This window comes from Tamandua tetradactyla, chromosome 3 (assembly GCF_023851605.1).
Source record: "Tamandua tetradactyla isolate mTamTet1 chromosome 3, mTamTet1.pri, whole genome shotgun sequence".
Classification (NCBI taxonomy): domain Eukaryota; kingdom Metazoa; phylum Chordata; class Mammalia; order Pilosa; family Myrmecophagidae; genus Tamandua; species Tamandua tetradactyla.
Window position 1 is genome coordinate 30,033,661 of NC_135329.1, and position 25,146 is coordinate 30,058,806.

General features: G+C 40.5%; 1 protein-coding gene across 12 annotated transcripts in view; it reads left to right on the forward strand.

Moving 5' to 3' along the window:
• EXTL3 (exostosin like glycosyltransferase 3) overlaps positions 1 to 25,146 on the forward strand; it is a 279,381-nt gene that overhangs the window by 134,679 nt on the left and 119,556 nt on the right. Inside the window, exon 1 of one of the 12 annotated variants that reach the window (XM_077152906.1) lies at positions 943 to 1,369. The exons of 9 other annotated variants lie outside the window; for them this stretch is intronic. The gene's annotated coding sequence lies outside the window, so the exon portion shown is untranslated. Of the gene's footprint in view, positions 1 to 942; positions 1,440 to 25,146 lie in introns of those variants that run through there. 2 more of the 12 variants (XM_077152903.1, XM_077152892.1) reach the window with 2 other exon arrangements.

A 25,146-nucleotide genomic window follows, 5' to 3' on the forward strand; every position in this document is an offset into this window, starting at 1 on the left:
CTGTGGGAAACTAATCAATCTTCAGTGTTTTCTCAGCCTCCTAGCAGTGGGATTGGGCTCACCTTGAAGCCTGTGAATGGGATAGGGCAGCTGTGGAGTTCTGTCTCTAGGGGTGCAGTTTGTCTAAAATAACAAACCACCCAAGCACAGGGATAGAAGCCGGCTCTCGTGTGTTTGGCCTGGTTGGGTAGAAGCAGTAAAAGGCTTGACCTTTGGGGATTAAAAAAAAATAATAATAATAATTATATATATATATATATGAAGCAAACTTGATTTCAGATTAGCACTGCAGTCATAGGCATTTTTCAATACCTGAGTTAACAGTGGTGACCAGGTGTCTCTTTCAGGATTGGTAGGGTTCCTTCTCTCCCCGCCTGCTATCACTTATCCAAAAAGTCTTGACCTGATTTTGCAAATGTGGAAATAAAGTCACGTGTTTCTTGGGGTGTAGAATATGTGCAATTTTCGTTCACAGGTGCTAGCTCTTAAGTATTTAAAACTATCTTTTTTCTCCTCTTCGATTTGGTTGATCATCCCACACACCTTGGATTAACTGCTGTTTTTGCAGAGGCCCCGGATTTTAAAAATAAGCATCAATGTCGGCCGCCGTTTCCTTATTCAAAATGTTTTAAAGTTCCAGGCCATTGCCTAATTTAGAAAGACTTTTTCTGTGGGGTTAGGTTTATGTTTAGAATCGAGGGGGCTGATACGAATTTCACGGGACACACATTGTTGAGACTGCAAAGGCTTTGGAGTCGGATCCAATTGCAGAACTCGCGGGAACATTTTATCCCCGCACTCCATAGATAAATTATTTTGAAATGGCGAGGGTGGGTGCATTTTTAGAAAGCGAGTTTGAAGGGTCAGAAAGTTGCGGGCTGGTCTTTTTTTTTTCCCGCTGGTCTACCCGGCAGAGCTTGCTTTCCCACCCTCACTTTTCCCATAATCCCCCGGGGCCCCACTGGCCCAGCTCGGACCGTCGCGATCCTAGCGGCTGAGCCCGGAGGCCTAGGCGTCCCTTTCGGTCGCTTTCCCGAAAGTCTCAACGCCTCTCCACTTCTCCCTCCTCCCCTGTCGCCTCTTGGTCCTGCGAACGCCCCGGCTCGGCCATTTCCGGCCCGGCTCACTTCGGCAAGTTCCGCAGTCGTTTGTCGGAAATGGCTGCCGACCGCCAGGGGGAGCAAAAGATCCGGCGCGGCCTGGAAGGCAGGCGGCAGGCGGCGAGAGCGGCTTTGGGATACCGAGTTTCTCGCAGGCGGCAGCGGCTCGCCCCTGAGCTGGAAGCCGGTAGTATTCCCAGCGGCGGCAGAAACCCCGAGGAGCCGGGTGGGCGGCCCGGGCTCAAGCAGCGGCCCGAGAGCGGCTCATGGTATGGATCCAGAGGCTTGCCCCGAGGGCTTTGGGACTTGGGCGGACAGCACCGGTCCAGCCGAGCCGGGGTGAGCTGCTGCCCAGCGCGGTGGAAGGCGGGCAGCCTCGGAGTAGGCCTTCCCAGACGTCCCGTGGGCTTGGGAGCAGGACCATGAGTTAGCTACTAGCGGTGAGGGGTTAACGGGTTTCCTTGTAGCCATAAACACGACCTCCCCCCGCCCCCCACCTCCACCCCCTTCCCAGGAATCTCGGTTCCTCTGTCCAGCCTCTTCTCCCTGAAACCCGCTATTCCTCCTTTGCCCCCGTGTGTGTCCAGCTGCTTGTGTGGAGCATCTATTGACGAAGGTGCAGTACTGGAAGCCCCCTCCCCCCCTTTCCCGTGTGCACACACCCCCACATCTGCCTTAAGCTGCATTCAGACACAGCTGCCTGCTGTTGTTCTTCCATTGGCTCTTTTTACTGGGAAAACTGGAAGTTAAGCCTTACACCTCACCCCCTCTCATCATGAGCCCATAGTCAGAAGAACCACTTCCCGTCTAGGGGTCCAGGTGCTGCTTTTCTCAGGATCTGGGTCTGTGGCGCCCAGGTCATGTAGCGACGGGCCTAGCGCACTTTGGGCAGGAAGGGGGGCTGCGGAGTTCATGTATACACTACTGAAACCTTAGCCATGTGATCGAACCTATGCTGCCCGGGGCAGTACGAATGCAGGGCCATTTGGAGATTAGGCCAGCCAGCAGACTGGGTGTTTCTTTCCCACAGTTGAGCCAGTGGTTCAGTACTTTTTAAGATAGCTGTGGCTTTCTAAAGAGTCGAATTTGATGGATGTTTCCTCACCTCCAACCTTTTTTTGCTTTCTTTCTAAAAATTTCTAAGGGCTTTGTCAAGCTTGGCTGATTGTACTCCTTTGGAGGAGGAGGAAACGCAGAATTGCACGTCTATTTCCCCCTCCCCCCATATATGATTTACTTAAGAAGCATCTTTAGCATTTCTTTTCCCAGCTTTGTCCTGTTTCTCCAATTTAGTTTGCTTCGTTTTTGAACGCTGAGCTTTCATGTTTTGCTTTTGTTTTGTGTTTTATCATTATGTGTTGTAATCATAAAGACTGTCTGCAATTTTACGTACTTTACTCAAAAGTTACTCTTGCACCCTGATACATTTACTAAAATATATCACGTGTCTGGAGCAACTAGAATAGTAAGATGTGGGACTTGGTAGTCTTGAGTGAAGCTGAGGACTCTAAATAACTTTCTTGGCAGGGAGACCTGTTTCTGATGAAAGAAGGGTCATTTTCTTAAACTGTTACTAGGTGTGTTATTTATGCCTTATCCTGTGGGAATTTCCTGATTTTCTACTGGTGGCAAGCCTGAGGCATCATAAGTATGAGAGGTACTAGCTTAAATGCTTTTGGGAAAGAATTAGAATCATGGATCGAAATTTTTGTGTGTGGTTGGAATCCTTAATGGTTAGGCCTTAAAGTTTTAACCTATGAGTAAAAGGACTTTAAGGAAACAGGTTAGAGAGAAATGAGTCTGTGGGAAGGTGAAGCCTGAGAAATAGGTATCTTAGAGAGAAAGGAAGGTCAAAGGATAGTTTGGAACCATCTGGAAGGATGTATGGGGACTAAATAAAGACATTGCCCTTTTCCTCAGGGCACGATGTTAGCTGTAAAGTGAAAAGTCAGTGAAGGGTAGTGCAAGAGTGAGGCTGTGACAGCCATGTGTGGTGTGTGAGACTGGTAAGTAGTCTTCTGGAGAAGGGTTGGAGTTACTGCCTGAAGTAGAGTCAGGTATTAGGGGAAAAATGAAGATAGATTCTACCAGATCTACTACTGGTAGATGTTTGAGTGACTTTGTATAACATTTACTTCAGAGTGGGGCAAGGCATATGAAGTTGGGACTTGTCAGCAAGTCCTAAAATTGCCACCTAATTTTTGCTAGGTATTAATTTTAACCAAGGAAATTCCCAGTTTATTTCCATTTAGTTTTTTTACATCTTAATTTTTTAGAAATGTTAATGATAGGGATGCTAAACTAAATAAGAAGAAAAATAGAATTTTCCTGTAGGGCCAATGAAAATAAGGAAGGCAGATGAGGTCTCAGAACTTACTTGTAGGCATTGATCTTTTCCTGCCTAAACTGGTCCCACACTCCTTTCACATTTTGAATCTTTCACATATCTTGGGTGATGTTACTAGGAGGAGAAGCAGGATTTTAAGAACGTATTATCTTGAAAATGTAAGAGGGATATGGAGATTCCATTTAGTAACTCCCCTATACTGAGATCACAACGTACAGTGTAAGATGTTGCTCTTTAGTGCCGGGATATTGCTCACATGCACAAAAATGACCCAGTAAAATCTTACATTCAGGCACCCTTTATGGTTTGTAATCTGTGGGTAAGGACTAGCAAACTTTTTCTGTGAAGTGCAAGGATAGTAAATATTTTAGGCCTTGCGGTTAATGTCATTGCAGAGTGAAAGCAACCATGATCAGTATTTACCCCATTGAGCCAAGTTGTTTCTTTGAAACTTTATTTACAAAACAGGCATTTGGTTGTAGTTTGTCTATGCCTGCTGTGGAGTATTGCCCATGCACAAATGTCATTACTTTGGTTTATTCCTCCATTTGATTGTGCCCAATATCTTTTAGACAGGTCTGTAATATTAATGATGAACATCTGGATGTTTGCTTTGTTGACTGTTTTCTGTTATCCTCTTATATTGTCGTCATTTAACCCTCTTCTCCATTTTCCTTTTTAACATCCTTCCACAAATATTTAAGTACTCTGAGGAAAGAATACAAAAACGAATTTACATTGGGAATATGCTCTTAAAACAAGGGAGAATAAGACATAAATACATTATAATAGTAGATTAAAATAATGTCTTAAATAACTAGTTCTTTGCCATCATGTAGTACTTTCATATATTTTTTATATAGATTTTTTGTTTTACAGTTTTTTAAAAATTTATTTATTTATTAATTAAAAAATTTTAACATCAAACAAACTAAAACATTAACATGTGGTCGTTCGGTTCTACATATACCATCAGCAATTCACAACATCATCACTTAGTTGCATATTCATCATTTCTTAGAACATTTGCATCAACTCAGAAAAAGAAACAAACGAAAATAGAGAAAAAAAAAGATTATACATACCATACCCCCCACCCTCGCCTTCATTGATCACTAGCATTTCAAAGTAAATTTATTTTAACCTTTGTTCCCCCTATTATTTATTTCTACTCCCTGTGTTCTACTGGTCTGTTGACATGTAGATAAAAGGAGCGTCAGACACAAGAGTTTCACAATCACACAGTCACATTGTGAAAGCTATATCATTATTCAGTCATCATCAAGAAACATGGCTACTGGAACACAGCTCTACATTTTCAGGCAGTTCCCTCCAGCCTCCATTACATCTTGAATAACAAGGTGGTATCTACTCAATGTGAAAGAATAACCTCCAGGACAACCTGTTGACTCCACTTGGAATCTCTCAGCCATTGATGCTTTGTCTCGTTTTACTCTTCCCCCTTTTGGTTGAGAAGGTTTTCTCAATCCGTTGATGCTGAGTCTCAGCTAATTCTAGGGTTTTTCTCAGTCCCTTGATACTGAGTCTCAGCCCCGTCTGGGATTTCTGTCCCACATTGCCAGGAAGGTCCACACCCCTGGGAATCATGTCCCACGTAGACAGGGGGAGGGTGGTGAGTTTGCTCGTTGTGTTGGCTGGAGAGAGAGGCCACATCTGAGCAACAAAAGAGGTTCTCTTGGGGGTGACTCTTAGGCCTAAATTTTAAGTAGACTTGACCTATCCTTTGTGGGATTAAGTTTCATATGAACAAACCCCAAGACTGGGGGGTCAGCCTATAGCTTTGGTTATCCACACTGCTTGTGAGAATATCAAGAATTCAACTTGGGGAAGTTGCATTTCTCCCCCTTCTCACCATTCCCCGAAGGGGACCTTGGAAATATTTTTCCACTCACTGATCAAAACACTCTGGGATTCATCGGGGCATCACTCTGGACAAACCAACAAAATCTCAAGTCCTACCCAAGATTCCAAGTACTTATGGTATTCAATCAAGCTATCTACATGAGTTATATTAGGAAATGCACTAGTCAAATTATAAATTTTGTACCAAATAAACATTTTTTGCTTTAGTTTCACATGTAAGGTGAAATTTTAAAATATTAATTACCATCTATTTTCAGCACCCTGCAGTAATGACATTCCTTTGTTCTGACTCATGCACAAACATTTTTAACATTTGTACATTTAGTCACTATTATTATACACTCTACGCATTCCTAGATTATACCATCTTGATCTTTAACATCTCTCTTTCTTTCTGATTTCATTTATGCCCCCAGCCCTCTTCCCTCTGTTTCTCACATTCAGTTTCATTCAGTGTTTTAACATAATTGTATTACAGTTAGGTAATATTGTGCTGTCCATTTCTGAGTTTTTATATTCAGTCCTATTGCACAATCTGTGTCCCTTTAGCTCCAATTACCCAATATGTTATCCTATTTCTATTTCCTGATGGTCTCTGTTACCAAGGAAATATTCCAAGTTTATTCACTAATGCCAGTTCATATCAGTGAGACCACACAGTATTTGTCCTTTTACTTTTGGCTAATCTCACTCAGCATAACGTCCTCAAGGTCCATCCATGTTGTTACATACTTCATAACTTTATTCTGTCTTAAACCTGCATAATATTCCATTGTATGTATGTACCACAGTTTGTTTAGCCACTCGTCTGTTGATGGACATTTTGGCTGTTTCCATCTCTTTGCAATTGTAAATAATGCTGCTATAAACATTGGTGTGCAAATGTCTGTTTGCGTCTTTGCCCTTATGTCCTTTGAGTAGATACATAGCAATGGTATTGCCGGGTCATATGGCAATTCTGTATTCAGCTTTTTGAGGAACTGCCAAACTGCCTTCCACAGCGGTTGCACCATTTGACATTCCCACCAACAGTGGATAAGTGTGCCTCTTTCTCCACATCCTCTCCAGCACTTGCCATTTTCTGTTTTGTTGATAATGGCCATTCTGGTGGGTGTGAGATGATATCTCATTGTGGTTTTGATTTGCATTTCTCAAATGGCCAGGGACGTTGAGCATCTCTTCATGTGCCTTTTTTCCATTTGTATTTCCTCTTCTGAGAAGTGTCTGTTCAAGTCTTTTTCCCATTTTGTACTTGGATTGGCTGTCTTTTTGTTGTTGAGTTGAACAATCTCTTTATAAATTCTGGATACTAGACCTTTATCTGATATGTTGTTTCCAAATATTGTCTCCCATTGTGTAGGCTGTCTTTTTACTTTCTTGATGAAGTTCTTTGATGTGAAAAGTGTTTAATTTTGAGGAGTTCCCATTTCTTTCTTTCTACAGTGCTCTTGCTTTGGGTGTAAGGTCTATAAAACTGCCTCCAAGTATAAGATTTTAAGATATTTCCCTACATTTTCTTCTAACTGTTTTTATGGTCTTAGACCTAATGTTTAGGTCTTTGGTCCATTTTGAGTTAACTTTTATATAGGGTGTGAGATATGGGTTCTCATATAGATTTTGGTCTTTACAGTAGTTATGAGAGATAGGAGGCTAAATGTTACAGTATTTCTTTTTTTTTTTGGAAGGAATGGGAGGTGGGAAAGAAGACTGAGGGTTGGGAAGAGTAAGTTATTTGACCAAGGCCACAAGTAGTAAGTGGCAGAGCTCTTGAACTGGCTAATAATATTTACTGACCTGCCCCCAATTGAATATGTACAGTGATAGTTAATCTCCCTGGGTAGCCCTTTCCAAATTGTAGGCTAGTTTTTTGGAGGCTTCTTTGTAAATTGAGCTAAGTTTGTCTCCCTGTCATGGCCGTCTTCTAGAGCCATGTAGAACACATATGAATATAGAACGTATGAGTCTATTCTGATTCCCTGTGTCAATTCTTCAGATATTTGAAGATAACCATCATGTTTCCCAAGTCACAGGTTGCAAACTAGTGTGCGTGGATTAATAAGGCCTGTATACATATTTTTTGACATGCCCAACTTTTTTTTTTTTAACTTAAATTGGTAGTCAACTTTTAGGAATGGGGAGATTTCACATAAAAATCTCTATTCTGGCTTCTTTGGAGAAAAAGTTCAAGGATTTGGTGACACAGAACTCACATTTCTGAGCCATGCTCCTTTAGATGCTAATATATATTCTCCATTTTGCTCAAGTCCCTACCTGCCAGCTTTGCTCATTTACTTCACCTTCAGGGCCTCTGTAGTCATTGCTATCCATTTCATAGGTCTTCTGTTCCACAGGCTAAATATTCCCATTTCCTTCAGGTGTTTCTTATTTGAAAATTTCAAATCCCCTGGCCAACTTCTTAGACCTTTCCACTCCATTTGCTTTGTTACTGCCCCCTTAAAGTGTGGTACTCAGCAGGAAATAAACTATAACATGTTGACTGACAGATATAGGTAACCTTTACTCTTTTGTTTTCAACACTGCACTTTGTTTAAAAAAACAAAAGCAAAAAAGAGAAAGGGTAGTTTTTTTTTCCTAAGCAATCATAGCATACTCTTTTTTTTTTTTTTAACTTTTTTTATTAATTAAAAAAATTAACAAACAAAACATTAAGAGATCACTCCATTCTACATATACAATCGGCAATTCCCAACATCATCACATAGTTGCATATTCATCATCTCCCAGAACATTTGCATCAATTTAGAAAAAGAAATAAAAAAACAACAGAAAAAGAAATAAAACGATAACAGAGAAAAAAAAGATTATACATACCATACCCCTCACCCCTCGCCCCCATCTACCACTAGCACTTCAAACTAAATTTATTTTAAGATTTGTTCCCCCCATTATCCATTCTCATTCCATATGTTCCACTCCTCTGCCGATATAATAGCCAAAAGGAGCATCAGACAGAAGGCCTCCACACTCGCAGAGCCCCACCGTGAAAGCTATATCACTGCCCAATCATCATCAAGAAACATGGCTACTGGAACACAGCTCCACACTTTCAGGCAGTTCCCTCCAGCCTGTCCACCACATCTTGAACAACAAGGTGATATCTACTTAATGCATAAGAATAACCTCCAGGATAACCTCTCAACTCTGTTTGGAATCTCTCAGCCATTGACACGTAGTCTCATTTCACTCTTCCCCCTTTGGTCGAGAAGGTTCTCTCAATCCCCTGATGTTAATTCTCAGCTCATTCTAGGGTTTTTCTCCGTCCCTTGATGCTGAGTCTCAGCTCACCCCAGGATCCCTGTCCCACGTCACCAGGAAGGTCCACACCCCTGGGAGCCATGCCCCACGCAGAGAGGGGAAGGGTGGTGAGACTGCTCGTTGTGTTGGCTGGAGAGAGAGGCCACATCTGAGCAACAAAAGATGCTCTCTTGGGGGTGACTCCCAGTCCCAAATTTTAAGTAGACTTGACCTATCCCTTGTGGGGCCAAGCCTCACATGAACAAACCCCAAGCCTGGGGGCCCAGCCTACAGCCCTGGCCGTCCACACTGCCTGCGAGAACACCAAGAACTCAACCTGGGGAAGTTGAATTTCTCCCCACTCCCACCATTCCCCGAAGGGGGCCTGCAAACACCTTTCCAGTCACTGATCAAATCACTCTGGGATTCATCGGGGCATCACTCTGGACAAACCAGCGAAATCTCATGTGCTACCTGAGATTCCAAGTACTTATGACATTCAATCAAACTATCTACATGAGTTATATTAGGAAATGCTCTAGTCAAAATATAAATTTTGTAACAAATAAACATTTTTTGCTTTAGTCTCACACATAGGTGACATTTTAAAGTATTAATTATCATCTATTTTCAACACCCTGCAATAATGACATTCCTTTGTTCTTCCTCAGGCAAAAACATTTCTTAAATTTGTACATTGTACATTTCACTATTATTATACACTCTAGGCATTCCTAGATTATACCATCTCGATCTTTACCATCTATCTTTCTTTCTGATTTCATTTATGTCCCCAGTCCTCCTCCCTCTGTCATTCTCACATGCAGGTTCATTCAGTGTTTTAACATAATTACATTACTGTTAGGTAGTATCGTGCTGTCCATATCTGAGATTTTATATTCAATCCTGCTGCACAATCTGTATCCCTTCAGCTCCAATCACCCAATATCTCACCCTATTTCTATCTCCTGATGGTCTCTGTTACCAAGGAAATATTCTAAGTTTATTCACTAACGTCAGTTCATGTCAGTGAGACCATACAAGTATTTGTCCTTTTGTTTCTGGCTAATCACACTCAGCATAATGTCCTTAACGTCCATTCATGTTGTTACATACTTCATAACTTTATTCTGTCTTACAGCTGCATAATATTCCATCTTATGTAAAAGTCACAGTTTGTTTAGTCAACTTTCTGTTGATGGACATTTTGGCTGTTTCCATCATTTGGTAATTGTTAATAATGCTGCTATAAACAAGTAAATGTCCATTTGTGTCCTTGGCCTTGTGACCTTTGAGTAGAGACAGCATATACATGGGTCCTGTTTTTTAAACCATTCTGCCAGACTGTGTCTTTTGATTGGAGAGTTTAATCCATTAACATTCAGTGTTATTACTGCATGGGTAGTACTTTCTTCTATTTTGCCTTCTGGATTTTATATGTCATATCTAATTTTCCTTCCTTTTACCTTTACTCATAGTCTTCCTTTCTACACTCTTCTCCACACCTCTCTCTTCTGTCTTCGTATCTGTCTCTAGTGTTCCCTTTAGTATTTCTTGCAGAGCTGGTCTCTTGGTCACAAATTCTCTCAGTGATTTTTTGTCTGAAAATATTTTCATTTCTCCCTCATTTTTGAAGGACAATTTTGCTGGATATAGAATTCTTGGTTGGCAGTTTTTCTCTTTTAATAATTTAAATATATTATCCCACTGTCTACTCGCCTCCATGGTTTCTGCTGAGAAATCTGCGCATAGTCTTATTGGGCTTCCCTTGTATGTGATGGATTGCTTTTCTCTTGCTGCTTTCAAGATCCTCTCTTTCTCTTTGACCTTGGACATTCTGATTATTAAATGTCTTGGAGTATGTCTATTTGGATCTATTCTCTTTGGGGTACGCTGCACTTCTTGGATCTGTAATTTTAAGTCTTTCATAGCAGTTGGGAAATTTTCAGTGATAATTTCCTCCATTAGTTTTTCTCCTCCTTTTCCATTCTCTTCTCCTTCTGGGACACCCACAACACGTATATTCATGTGCTTCATATTGTCTTTCAATTCCCTGAGTCCCTGCTCATATTTTTCCATTTTTTTCCTATACTTTCTGTTTCTTGTTGGATTTCAGATGTTCTGTCCTCCAGTTCATTAATCCTATGTTCTGCCTCTCGAAATCTACCGTTGTAGGTTTCCATTGTTTTTTTCAACTCTTCTACTGTGTCTTTCATTCCCATAAGTTCTGTGATTTGTTTTTTCAGACTTTCAGTTTCTTCTTTTTGTTCCTTCCTTGCCTTTTTTATATCCTCCCTCAATTCATTGATTTGGTTTTTGATGAGGTTTTCCATGTCTGTTCGTATATTCTGAATTAGTTGTTTCAGCTCCTGTATGTCATTTGAATTGTTGGTTTGTTCCTTTGACTGGGCCATATCTTCAATTTCCTTAGTGTGATTTGTTATTTTTTGCTGGCGTCTAGGCATTTAATTACCTTAATTAGTTTATTCTGGATATTGCTTTCACTTCCTTTATCTAGGGTTTTCTTGCTGGATGAATTTGTTGTCTATCTGTTCTTTGACATTCTGTTCAGCTTTATCTGAACCTTTAGCTTAAGTTTTGTTTAACAGAGGAGAATTTTTCAGTTCTTGTTTTCTTGTTTCTTGCCCTGCTTGTGTGGTACCTTTCCCCCCCACACACACTTAGGAGGGTCTGCTTAGATATTATAGACCCCAGCCAGATTTTCCCAGCCCAAACTGGCCTCCTATCAGGAGGAAAGAGTCACCTGCGTCGGTTTTCCCTGAGCATGAGACCCAGCAGGTTGAAAGACTTTCCTGTGAAGTCTCTGAACTCTGTTTTTCTTATCCTTCCCAGTATGTGGCGCTTATCTGACTGCGGGTCCCACCAGCATAAGATGATGCGGTACCTTTAACTTTGGCTGGGGGGTTGTTGGAGACAGAGGAGAGGTTGTAGGCTGGTTTTAATGGCTTCAAATTACCAAGCACTGGTGTCTGAATTTCTTGATGGAGGGATTCCACCTGGGTGGGCCTTCACCCCTCCCCTGGGGAAGGCACAGGCTCCAGGTAAGCCCCCAAAAGAGCTCACTTCTGCCTATGCCTGGGGCAGTTGCAGCCTGAAAAGTCCTGCCGCTGTATCCAGAGGCAGTCAAGCCTTTGTAGATACACAGCCACAAAAACCTGTTTCCTTCTTTTTTTTCCCCCTTTTTATGTCAGTCCTGCCCCCTTGGTGCCGGGGCAAAAATGAGCAACCTCTGGTTTGATCGGGTTCACCTAAGCTGGGGGCCTATTTTTAGTAGTCAGAATTTGTTAATTAGTTCCACAATTGGCGTTTGATTGTGCCCAGTCACTGCTGCTGGTAAAGTCCTTTCCTTTCCCCTCTGGGAAGTGGCCTGTGGGGAAGGGGCGCTGGATGCCGCAGCTTTGGGAACTCACGGTTTTGGGGGGTGCTCGCAGCCGGTCCAGCTGGTCCAGACTGGGGTACGCTGTGTGTCTGGTCACTGACGTGGCCCCAGGAGCAGTTCTGTACTGTTTCTGGTTATTTAGCAGTTGTTCTGGAGGACGAACTAAAACGCGCACGTTGTTAAGCCGCCATCTTGACCCGGTCCATAGCATACTCTTGACTCACTGAAATTAGTTAACTGAAATCACAGCTCTTTGTGTTAAACTAAATCATTAGATATAAGTGCCGAACTTTGCCTTTATCTCCATTAAATTTCATCTGTTTATATGTATATCAGACTGATAAAATCTTTTTTGAATGCTGGTTTTCTTTTCAACCTTAACTTCCTTTTCCCAGCATGACTTACCTTTCCTTATTTCTGAAGTGGACTATAAAATGTAAAAGTACTTTTGTGGCTTGCAAATTGTTGGGATGGACCCAAACCATTGTTAATAAACTTAATGGAAACTTAAGGGGTCCCTTAAAGGAAAATGTTATGCTTGAAACCTTAGAGATGAAACAAGAGGAGAGCTTTGTTGCCTTGAGTTCATATGTTGTTGAAATTCCACCTCCCACTTATAAAACAATTGTATGTGCTTTCTGTGTGCAAAGCAATTTTAAGTCATTGGGGCCCTAGAATCTTTTAAAAAGAATCTTGGAAATCATCTAGTTTAACCCTTTAATTTACAAGTTAAAAAAGTATAAGGAGCTTATGTGTGAAGAAATAGTAAGTTTAAGTAGTCTGATGAATCAGAATAATTGTCACATTTTTGAAAAATCTAGTGTGGTGTACTTTATTTTTAAAGTGACTGCAGTAACAAGATAATTAAAAATATTTTTCTTAATTACAAAAGTAATACATATTTATTGTAAAAGGAATTAAACAAAAATTAGTCTTAAGTAAATAGACAATAAGTGAGAAGCAGTTTACAGTACTCTACAACTTGCTGTATTGTCACAAGGCTGTATTGCCTTGAACAAGTTACCTACCCTCAGTAATTCACCACTTCTACAACAGTAAAGTAGAAGTAACAATCTTACCCCCATGTACTTGATAGGAGGATGAAATGAGATAATACCTGTAAAGTGTGTTATCTAGAGTACTGTACCTGGCACACTGTAAATACAAATAAATAGTAGTTATGAGAAGTGAAAAGACTACCCCCACCTCATATAGAATGCCTTCTCACCAAAAATAACCATATTTAAATTTAAAAATAATTACTTCTTTCTTTCAAGTAGTAGTCTGTAGATGTTCTATATGAATGAAGTGTATTGCTGTTTGTCTTCCTTACTTGTCTGTAATTAGATTGATTCACATATCATCAGTCTAAATGGGTATTTTCATCACTTCTTAGACCAGTGGTTTTGAAATAGAGGCATATTCTTAGTTAAAATCACCTGGGAGCTTTTCAGAATTTAAGTGTGTGGGCCCAGCACTTGGGAATTCTGACTTAATAAATCTAGGGTGGACCTGAGTTTATTATTTGAAAAATCTTTAAAATGAATTGTAAATCTGATTGATACTCTTAGTTAAAAACTGTCTGGTAAGAATACAGTGTGATATGTAGGACATTATCAAACTGGTAGGAAGGGAAACATATGAGCAATGGCATAATTTAAAATTGAGGACCTACCCTGTGAGTCGAAATTTCTGGGTTCAGGTTATTGTTGCTACCCCAAATGATTGGGTTAATTAGTAATCTCAGTTTACTTGTTAATTGCCTGTTTACAAATGTGCATTAGAAGCAATGCTTACTACTTGCTGATGAATTCCTTTTGTGTATTTTGTGATTTATCTGCTAGTTTTATTTATAGAACATCTCTGGATTTTTCTTGATCTGCTCTTGAACTCAAAGAATGCTTGTTTTTCTCTTCAAAAAGCCCTGTGGTAAGTGTGGCTAAACACTGTGATCCTCTATGTTTGCATCATAATCAGAAGTTCTAGATTCAGTATGTCAGGACACAATCAGTTTTTAACCCCTGACTTAAAAAAAATTGCTGGTAACTTTCTATTTCTTTTATTTTGTACCCAGATTGTTTATCCAGTAAATAAACTGCTGTGATTATATTGTGATAAACACTCCCTCTTGATTTCTTGTAACTTGTGAGTTGCCTACATGCAGTTCTTACAAGCTATACTTAACCTACAATTAGCTTCCCTGGAAAGTGCCTTTAGTTTTTGTTTTTTTCAAGATGCAAAATGGTTTTATCATCTACCAGGAGACTGACTAGCATTTTGGGGGTGCCAAAAGAAGACTAGTAGGCATTCAAGAATGACAGCATACTCAGAAAATACAATATGGGATTGTAAAGATAGAAATCCCCAATGACTAGTATAACCAGTCCCAAATTTCCTACCAGAGTAAACCAGATAGATTGCTAGAAATAATAACAATAGGAAGACTTTCAGCTCAAAATCTCCATGACATAAATATGGTGACTTCAGTCACATTCTCTAGTGAATGTGGAATCCTGTATACTTCCAAATAGGATTGAACTCTAATATATATTTTTTTAACTTTTTTTATTGTACAGCATAACATGCATATAAAGCAAAGAAATGAAAAAGCAATATTTTTCAAAGCAGTCTTCAACAAGTGGTTACAGGACAGATTTCAGAGTTTGTCATGGGCTGCCATCAGTCCTCTTATATTTTTCCTTCTAGCTGCTCCAGAATATAGGAGGTAGAGGGCTTAAATATTTTTTTATCATCACAATCAACTTTTTTTCCTTCTTTTTTTGGTGAAAAATAACGTATACAAAAAAAGCTATACATTTCAAAGCACAGCACCACAATTGTTGTAGAACATATTTCAGAGTTTGACATGGGTTACAATTTCACAATTTTAGGTTTTCACTTCTAATTGCTCTAAAATACTAGAGACTAAAAGACATACCAGTTTAATGATTCAGCAATCATATGCATTTGTTAAATCGTATCTTCTCTGTGTAACTCCACCATCACCTTTAATCTTTCCACCCCTCTCTTTAGGGATGTTTCATGTAGGAAGGGTCTGTCACTAGTATGGGTTAGGGAGATGGAGCTATCTGATGTTCTGGAGAGGCTGGGCTAGGTTTCAGGACTTATCTGGACCAGGGACCCATCTGGAGGTTGTAGGTTTCTGGAAAGTTACTCTAGTGCCTGGAACCCTTGTGAAATCTTATATATTGCCATAGATGTTCTTTAGGATTGGCTGGAATGGTCCTGGTTGGGGGTTGGCAGGTCATGATAGGAAGCAAGGTCTAGATAAAGCTTGTGTAAGAGCAACATCCAGAGTAGCCTCTCGGCTCTATGTGAACTGAATTCATCCCTGGGCGTTGTCTCCTCTATCATCAGGGAGACTTTCACACCTGGATAAAGTGTCCCACCTAGGGGGATAAATATATACAATTATAATTATGGATTTATCTATTTCTCCTTTTAGTTCTATTGGATTTTGCTGCACGTATTTTGCAGCTCTATTATTTGGTCAATTCATATTTGGGATTCCTACATCTTCCCGGTAGATTTCCTCTTTTATCATTATATAATGTAATGTCCCTTTCTGTTTCTGGTAATTTTTTTTTTGCTGTGAAGTCTGCTTTATCTGACATTAATGTAGGTGCTCTTGCTTTCCTTTAATTAATGTTTGCATCATATCTTTTTTTCATGCATTTTTTCTTTTACCCTGCCTGTATTATTATATTTAGCAACTTAGGTTTTAAATCCAATGTGTAATCTCTGATTTTTAATTTAGACCATTTACATTAAATATAATTATTACTATGTTGGGACTTAAATTTGCCATCTTTTTTCCCTCCCTTTCTGTTTGTTCTATTTGTGTTATCTCTGTTTTCTTTTTCCTGTGGGTTATTTGAATATATATATATATATATATATGTATATTCATATGTATATATATTTTTTGCATTTTCATTTTGATTTTATCTCTAGTGTTTTGGCTGTTTCTTTTTTTTATTAATTTTGTAATAAAAAATATAACAACAAACTAAAGAAACATTCTTAACATATGATCTGTATTAGTTAGGATTCTCTAGAGAAACAGAATTAACGGGAAACACTTGCAAATATAAAATTTATAAAAGTGTCTCACATAACTGTGGGAACATAGAGTCCAAAATCCGCAGGGCAGGCTGTGAAGCCGATGATTGTGATGGAAGGTCACAGGAGAGGCTTGCCAAAACAGAATTAACAGGAAACAATCGCAAATATAAAATTTATAAAAATGTCGCACACAACTGTGGGAACATAGAGTCCAAAATTCGCAGGGCAGACTGTGAAGCTGATGATTCTGATGGAAGGTCACCAGCTGAAGCAGGAAGAAAGTCTCTCTCTTCTGAATCCTCCTTAAAGGGCTTCCAGTGATTAGGTCATCATTCATTGCAGAAGACACTCCCCATGGCTGATTACAAATGAAATCAGCTATGGGCACAGCTGACGTGATCATGATTTAATTCTATGTAATATCCTCCTTGCAACAGACAGGCTAGCACTTGCCTAACCAGACAAACAGGTACCACCACTTGGCCAAGTTGACACATGAACCTGACCATGACAATCCACCTCCTGTCAGCTTGGCAGCTATACATATCACCTTAAACCATACCTAATTTCTAAATAAAAAACAATAAAACACACATTTTTTCCTTTCACCTAACAATACTCAACTGTCCTGCATTTAACTGGAATTATATTAAATCTCTCCAGAATAGGGTACAAGTCATTGGGTAATAGTCATTCTTAAACTTGATATCTTACAACTTAAATAGTATAAAAGGAACAAAATGGCATTACAGTCCTTGTTTCTGTAACTGATCACATGGTCGCAGTTCATATTTATCACTACCTTCTTCCACTACCCATTCCATGTTCCCTTTACCCTCAGCAAGCACTTCATCTGGCCATGGTTCTTTGCCTGGTGGGGTGACCCAAAACTTCATTCCTGAAGTTTCAGAGCCTGGATTGGGTTGTCAGCTTTCCACTGATTTTAATCACAGGGCATGGTAGTACAAAAGATGCCCTAAGGGATATCCTGTAGTCCAAGAAAACTCTTTTTTTACCTCCATTGTGTAGTTACAGTCCTATTTCCCTCTGATAGTCAGGGTCAGTCATGCCAGACAATAATGTAATCCCCTTCTTGGCTTGTTGATCCAGGGGCATGAGTAGCCCAAAGTGACCAGGTGGCAGTCTTAGATTCCAGTTCAATGGAATCATTGTTGTTTCTCCTGGTGGAAGCACACCCCCTTTTGGAACTAAAACCTTAGACCAGCAGAGCTCAGGGTTGCAGGGACAGGAAGCAGAAATTTTCCTTGTGGATCACTAGGGGTAATAGTGAGTGGTACCACTCCCATTCCCACCCCTTGGTTCCTGGACCCATGGATCCTGGCTATGGGAGAAACAGCACCATGCAGCGGATGCTGATTTAGAGCATATACAGTTCCCTGGAGAACATTACCCCAGCCCTTTAAGGTATTGCCACCTAGTTGGCACCGTGATTGAGTTTTCAAAAGGCCATTCCACTGTTCTATCAATCCTGCTTCTGGATGATGGGGAACATGGTAAGTCCAGAGAATTCCATGAGCATGTGCCCATTCCCACACTTCATTTGCTGTAAAGTGTGTTCCTTGCTCAGAAGCAATGCTGTGTGGAATACCATGATGATGAATAAGGCATTCTGTAAGCCCACGGATAATAGTTTTGGCAGAGGCATTGTGTGCAGAGAAAGCAAACCCGTATCCAGAGTATGTGTCCATTTCAATTAAAACAAATCACTGCCCCTTCCATGAATGGAGTGGTCCTATGTAATCATCCTGCCACCATGTAGCTGGCTGGTCACCTCGGGGAATGGTGCGATATTGGGGGCTGAGTGTGGGTCTCTGCTGCTGGTAGATTGGGCAGTCAGCACTGAGTGGCTGTAGCCAAGTCAGCCTTGGTGAGTAGAAGTCCATGTTGCTGAGCCCATGCATGACCTCCATTCCTACCATTATGACCACTTTGTTCATGAGCCCCATTGGGCAGTGACAGGAGTTGCTGAGGAAAGAGGCTGACTGGTATCCACAGAACGGGTCATCTTATCCACTTGATTATTAAAACCTTCCTCTGCTGAAGTCACCCTCTGGTGTGCATTCACATAGGACACAAATATGTTCTTCATTTTAGCCCACTCAGAAAGGTCTATCCACATACTTCTTCCCCAGATCTCTGTCACCAATTTTCCAATTATGGTCTTTCCAAGTCCCTGACCATCCAGCCAAACCATTAGTAACAGCCCATGAGTCAGTATATAAATGCACCTCTGGCCAGTTTTCCTTCCAAGCAAAATGAACAGCTAGGTGCAGTGCTTGAAGTTCTGCTCACTGGGAGGATTTTCCCTCACCACTGTCCTTCAAGGACACCGCAGAAAGGGGTTCTAGTGCTGCAGCTGTCCACTTCAGTTGGTACCTGCATATTATGCTGAACCATCTGTAAACCAGGCCTGAGTTTTCTCTTCCTCAGTCAGTTCACTGTAAGGAACTCCCCAAGAGGCCATAGCTCTGGTCTGGGAAAGAGAAGGTAATGTGGCAGGAGTGGAGACCATGTGCATTTGGGTCACTTCTTCATGTAACTTACTTGTGCCTTCAGGACTTGCTCTGGCCCTATCTTGTATATACCATTTCCATTTTACAATAGAGTGCTACTGCGCACACCCAACTTTATGGCTTGGTGGGTCAGACGACATCCAGCTCCTGATAGGCAACTCAGGTCTCATGGTAACTTGGTGGCCCATGGTTAAGCATTACATCTCTACTAAGGCCCAGTATCAGGCCAAAGCTGTTTCTCAAAAGAAGAGTACTTATTTATAGCAGATGGTAAGGCTTTGCTCCCAGATCCTAAGGGTCTGCATTGTGATTCTCCTATGGGGCATGCCAAAGGCTCCAAACAGCATCTCTGTTTGGCACTGACACTTCCAGCACCATGGATCTGCTGGATCATATGGCCCAAGTGGCAGAGCAGCTTGTACAGCAGCCTGGACCTGCAACAGAGCCTACTTTTGTTCAGGTTTCCACTCAAAATTAGCAGCTTTTCTGGTCACTCGATATGGGCCAGAGTAGCACATCCAAATGAATAATATGTTGTCACCAGAATCCAAAGAGAGCAACTAGCCATTGTGCCTCTTTTTTGGTCATAGGAGGGGCCAGATGCAGCAACTTATCCTTCACCTTAGAAGGGATATCTCGACATGCCCCACACCACTTTACACCTAGAAATTGCACTGAGGTGGAAGGCCCCTGTATTTTTGTTGGATGTATCTCCCATTCCCTGACATGCAAATGCCTTATCAGCAAGTCTAGAGTAGTTGCTGCTTCTTGCTCACTAGGTCCAATCAACATTATATCATCAGTATAATGGACCAGTGTGATGTCTTGTGGGAGAAGAAACGATCAAAGTCTCTGTGGACAAGATTGTGACATAGAGCTGGAGAGTTGATATACCCCTGAGGTAGGACAGTGAAAGTATACTGCTGAGCTTGCCAGCTGAAAGCAAACTTTTTCTGGTGGTCTTTACTAACAGCTATTGAGAAAAAAGCATTTGCCAGATCAATAGCTGCACACCAGGTACCAGGGGATGTATTGATTTGCTCAAACAGTGATACCACATCTGGATCAGCAGCTGCAATTGGAGTTTCCACCTGGTTGAGTTTACGATAATCCACTGTCATCCTTCAAGACCCATCTGTTTTCTGCATAGGCCAAATAGGAGAGTTGAATGGGGATGTGGTGGGAATCGCCACCTCTGCATCCTTCAAGTCCCTAAGAGTGGCAGTAATCTCTGCAATCCCTCCAGGAATCCAGTATTGCTTCTGATTTACTATCTTGCTAGGTTAGGGCCGTTCTAGTGGCTTCCACTTCACTTTTCCCAACCTTATAACCCTCACTGCACAAGTTAGAGATGTAATGTGGGGATGTTGCCAGTTGCTCAGTATGTCTATACCAATTATACATTCTTGAACTGGGTTTGATAACTACAGAATGGGTTTGGGGGCCCACTGGACCCACTGTGAGAAGGACCTGAGCTAAAATTCCATTGATTACCTGGCCTCCGTAAGCCCCCACTCTGACTGGTGGTCCAGAGTGACATTTTGCGTCCCATGGAATTAATGTCACTTCTGAACCAGTGTCTAATCCCTGAAATATCTGATCATATCCTTTTCCCCAATGCAGAGTTACCCTGATAAAAGGCCGTCAGTCTCCTTGGGGAAGGCTTGGAGGAAGATTAACAGTATAACTTTGTGGCAGTATAACAGGGTTCTCCCCCAAAGGGACCTTGCTTCCCCTTCATTCAAGTGCCTCTAGGTCTGTAAACTGTCTCAAGTCTGGAAATTGATTAAGGGACCGTGACTCTGTGTTTTTGTAATTCAGGTTAGACTTCTGTTCACTTGACCTAGAACTCCTTTGTTTATACAGCTTGAACAAGAATTTAGTAGCCTGCCCTTCTGTTGTATTTCTAGGTACCCCATGATTTACTAGCCAATGCCACAAATCTCTGCAAGTCATATAATTTTGACTCCTGCTTTGAGTTTGCTGTCTAGTATAATAGCCACGTCTACCCTGTCTTTGGTGATTAAGTGCTGCCACCTGGCTTCTGCCCAGTCGGGATCTGGTTATCCCCATTGTGTTTAAGAATTCCAGCTCAGTGACAGCAGTTCCTACAGAAATATCTGACCTACAGAGAAGTGCAACTACAGAGCTCTTCAGGGATGATGGTTCCAGCCTCACAAGTTTATTTCTCACTGTTCTGGTAAAAGGTGCATCCTCTGGACATTCCTGGGGTGTAAGAGCAGGCTTTGCATGATAAATCCACTCTTAACATACCACTCTGTCTAAGGCTCTGGATCCCCTCATTTACATTATACCAGGGAAGTTCTGCCATTTCAACCTCAGGTAATGTTGGCCACCTTTTGATCCATGTTTCAACCAACCATCCAAACAAACTGTTAATAGCTTTTCTAACCCCTCACGCTATAACATTAAATGTAGAATCTCTGTTTAGTGGCCCCGTATCAATAAATTCAGCATGATCCAGCCTTATATTCCTCCCACTTTTATCCCTACCCTTAAAATCCATTGCCACACATAGTCCCCTGATTTCTGTCTATATAAATTGGAAAACTCACACAGTTCTTTTGCAGTATAATGTACCTCCTCATGTGTGATACTTTGTACCTGGCCTTTACGGGCCTTTTGGTACTTTAGTCTAGTTATAGATTTGGAAGAAATGAGGGGTGGTAGAGTGGGTCCTGAAAAGAATTAGAAATATCTTCCAAGTCGTTTGCTTCAGGGCATTCATTTGCAGTTTCATCTGGTGAAACAGAATTAATCACTCTAGGGCTAATCCCTTCAGGAGGAGTTTGGGTGGCCAACTCCTCAAGGCAGGCTGGAGGTGTGGTGGCTGTGTCCTCAGGGCAGACTATTGCAGGGTTATCTAGAGGATACTCAACATGACCTAGGGTTTCAGCCTCACCCCTGATATCATTATCAATCCATATGTCACCATCCCATTTTCAGGGTTCAACATATATAATCAGTAATTCACAATATCATCACATAGTTGTATATTCATCATGATCATTTCTTAGAACACCTGCATCTATTCAGAGAAATAACTAAAAAGAACAGAAAAAAAATCATATATACCATACCCCTTACCCCTCCCTTTCATTGATCACTAGCATTTCAATCTAAATTTAACATTTGTTCCCCTATTATTTTTTTTCCCATATGTGTTACTCATCTGTTAATAAGGTAGATAAAAGGAACATCAGATGCAAGGTTTTCACAATCACAGACAGATTGTGAAAGCTATATTATACAATCATCTTCAAGGAACATGGCTACTGGAATACGGCTCTACATTTTCAGGTAGTTCCCTCCGGCCTCTCCATTACATCTTGACTAACAAGGTGATATCTATTTAGTGTGTAAGAATAACCTCCAGGATACTTCCCGACTCTGTTCAGAATCTCAGCCATTGACACTTTATTTTATCTAATTTTGCTCTTCCCCCTTTTGGTCGAGAAGGTTCTCTCAGTCCTTTGATGCTGAATCACAGCTCATTCTATGATTTCTGTCCCACGTTGCCATTAGGTCCTTGGGAGTCATGTTCTACGTAGACAGGGGGAGGGTGGTGAGTTTGCTTGTGTTGCTGGCGAGAAAGGCCACATCTGAGCAACAAAAGAGGTTCTCTTGGGGGTGACTCTTAGGCTTAATTTTAAGTAGGCTTGACCTATCCTTTGTGGATTTAAGTTTCATATGAACAAACCCCAAGATTGGGGAACTCAGCCTTTTGCTTTGGTTGTCCCCACTGCTTGTGAGAACATGAAGAATTCTCCACTTGGGGAAGCTGAATTTTCCCCCTTTCTCAGCATTCCCCCAAGGGGACTTTGCAAATACTTTTTTATTCACTGTTCAAATCACTCTGGCATTTATTGGGGCATCACTCTGGACAAACCTACAAGATCTTATGCCCTAGTCAAGGTTCATGTACTTGTGGTGGTCAATTAAGCTGTCCACATAAGTTATATTAGGAACTGCACTAGTCAAAATATAAATTTTGTACCAAATAAACATTTTTTGCTTTAGTCTCACAACTTTTAACAATTTCTGTAGTTTTCTTTGTATAGGTCTTTTGTCTCTTTAGTTATGTTTATTCCTAAATATTTTATTATTTTCATTGCAATTGTAAATGGAATTTTTTTCTTGATTTCCCCCTCAGGTTGTTCATTACTAGTGTATAGAAATGCTACAGATTTTTGAGTGCTGATCTTGTAACCTGCCACATTGCTGTACTCATTTATTAGCTGTAGTAATTTTGCTGTGGATTTTTCAGAGTTTTCGACATGGTATCATATAATCTGCAAACAGAGTATTACTTCTTCCTTTCTAATTTTGATGCCTTGTATTTCTTTTTCTTGTCTAATTGCTCTGGCTAGAACTTCCAACACAATGTTGAATAACAGTGGTGATACTGGACATCCTAGTCTTATTCCTGATCTTTGGGCGAAAGTTTTCAGTTTTTCACCATTGAGGATGATGTTAGCTGTGGGTTTTTCTATATTCCCTTTATCATGTTGAGAAAGTTCCCTTCTACTCCTATCCTTTGAAGTGTTTTCAGCAGGGAAGGATGTTGAATTTTGTCGAATGCTGTTTGTGCTTCAATCGAGATGATCATGTGGTTTTTCTGCTTTGATTTGTTGATGTTGTGTATTACATTAATTGATCTTCTGATGTTGAACCATCCTTGCATACCTGGGATGAATTCTACTTGGTGATGGTGCACAATTCTTTTTTTTTTTTTTTTTTCTATTTTGCATATGGGCAGGAGGCACCAGAAATCGAACTTCAGACCTCCAGTATGGCAGGTGAGAGCTCTGCCTGCTGAGCCACAGCAGCCTGCCCAGTATAATTCTTTTAATGTGCTGCTGGATTCAATTTGCTAGAATTTTGTTGAGGATTTTTGCATATATGTTCATTAGAGAGGTTGGTCTGTAGTTTTCTTTTTTTGTAATATCTTTGTCTGGCTTTGGTATGAGGGTGATGTTGGCTTCATTGAATGAGTTAGGTAGCTTTCCCTCTTCAATTTTTTTGAAGAGTTTGAGCAGGATTAGTACTCATTCTTTCTGGGATGTTTGGTAAAATTCACATGTGAAGCCATCTGGACCTGGTCTTGTCTTTTGGGGGAGCTTCTTAATGACTGAACAAGTTTCTTTACTTGTGATTGGTTTCTTGAGGTCATCTATTTTGTCATGAGTCAATGTTGGTTGTTTATGGTTTTCTAGGAAGTTGTCCATTTCTTCTGCTTTGTCAAGTTTATTAGCATAAAGTTGTTCATAGTATCCTCTCATTACCCCCTTGGTGATGTCTCCTCTCCCATTTCTGATTTTATTTATTGGAGTCCTCTCTCTCTTCTTTTTGTCAACCTCACTAAGGGCCCTTCAATCTTACTGATTTTTTCATTGAGCCAACTTGTAGTTTTGTTGATTTTCCTGATTGTTTTCGTGTTCACAGTTTATTTCTGCTCTAATGTGCATTGTTTCTTTCCTTTTGCTTGCTTTGGGGTTAGTTTGCTGTTCTTTCTCTAGTTCTTCCAAGTAGACAGTTAATTCCTCAGGTTTTACTCTTTCTTCTTTTTTGATATAGACATTAGCACAATAAATTTCCTTCTTAGCACTGCTTTTGCTGCATCCCACAAATTTTGATATGTTGTGTTTTCATTTTCATTTGTCTCGAAATATTTACTGATTTTTCTTGTAATTTCTTCCTTGACCCACTGGTTGTTTAAGAGTATGTTGTTAAGCCTCTATATATTTGTGAATTTTCTTGCCCTCTGCATTTTATTGATTTCCAGCTTCATTCCTTTATGATCTGCGAAAGTGTTTTGTATGATTTCTGTCTTTTGAAATTTATTGAGACTTGCTTTGTGACCCAGCATAGGGTCTATCCTTGAGAATGATCCATGAGCACTTTAGGAAAGGTGTATCCTGCTGTTGTGGGTGTAGTGTTCTATGAATGTCTGCTAAGTCTATCTCATTTATTGTATTATTGAAATTCTCTCTTTCTTTATTATACCTCTGTCTAGATGTTCTGTCCACTGATTAGAGTGGCGAATTGAAATCTCCACCTTTTGTGGTAGATGTGTCTATTTGTCTTTTCAGTGTTTTCAGTGTTTGCCTCATGCATTTTTGAGCATTCTGGCTTGGTACATCATTCTTTATGATTGTTATATCTTCTTGTTGAATTGTTCCTTTTATTAATACATAGTGTCCTTCTTTGTCTCTTTTAACTTTTACATTTGAAGTGTAATTTGTTAGATATTAGTATACCTTCTCCTGCTCTTTTCTGATTGTTATTTGCATTAAATGTCTTTTCCCAACCTTTCACTTTGAACCTGTGTTTATCGTTGGTTCTAAGATGTGTTTCCTGTAGACAGCATATAGATGGGTCCTGTTTTTTAATCCTTTTTGTCAGTCTGTGTCTTTTGATTGGGGAGTTTAATCCATTAACTTTTAGTGTTATCACTTATGGTTAGTACTTTCTTCTACCATTTTGCCTGTTAGATTTTGTGTGTCATACCTAATTTTT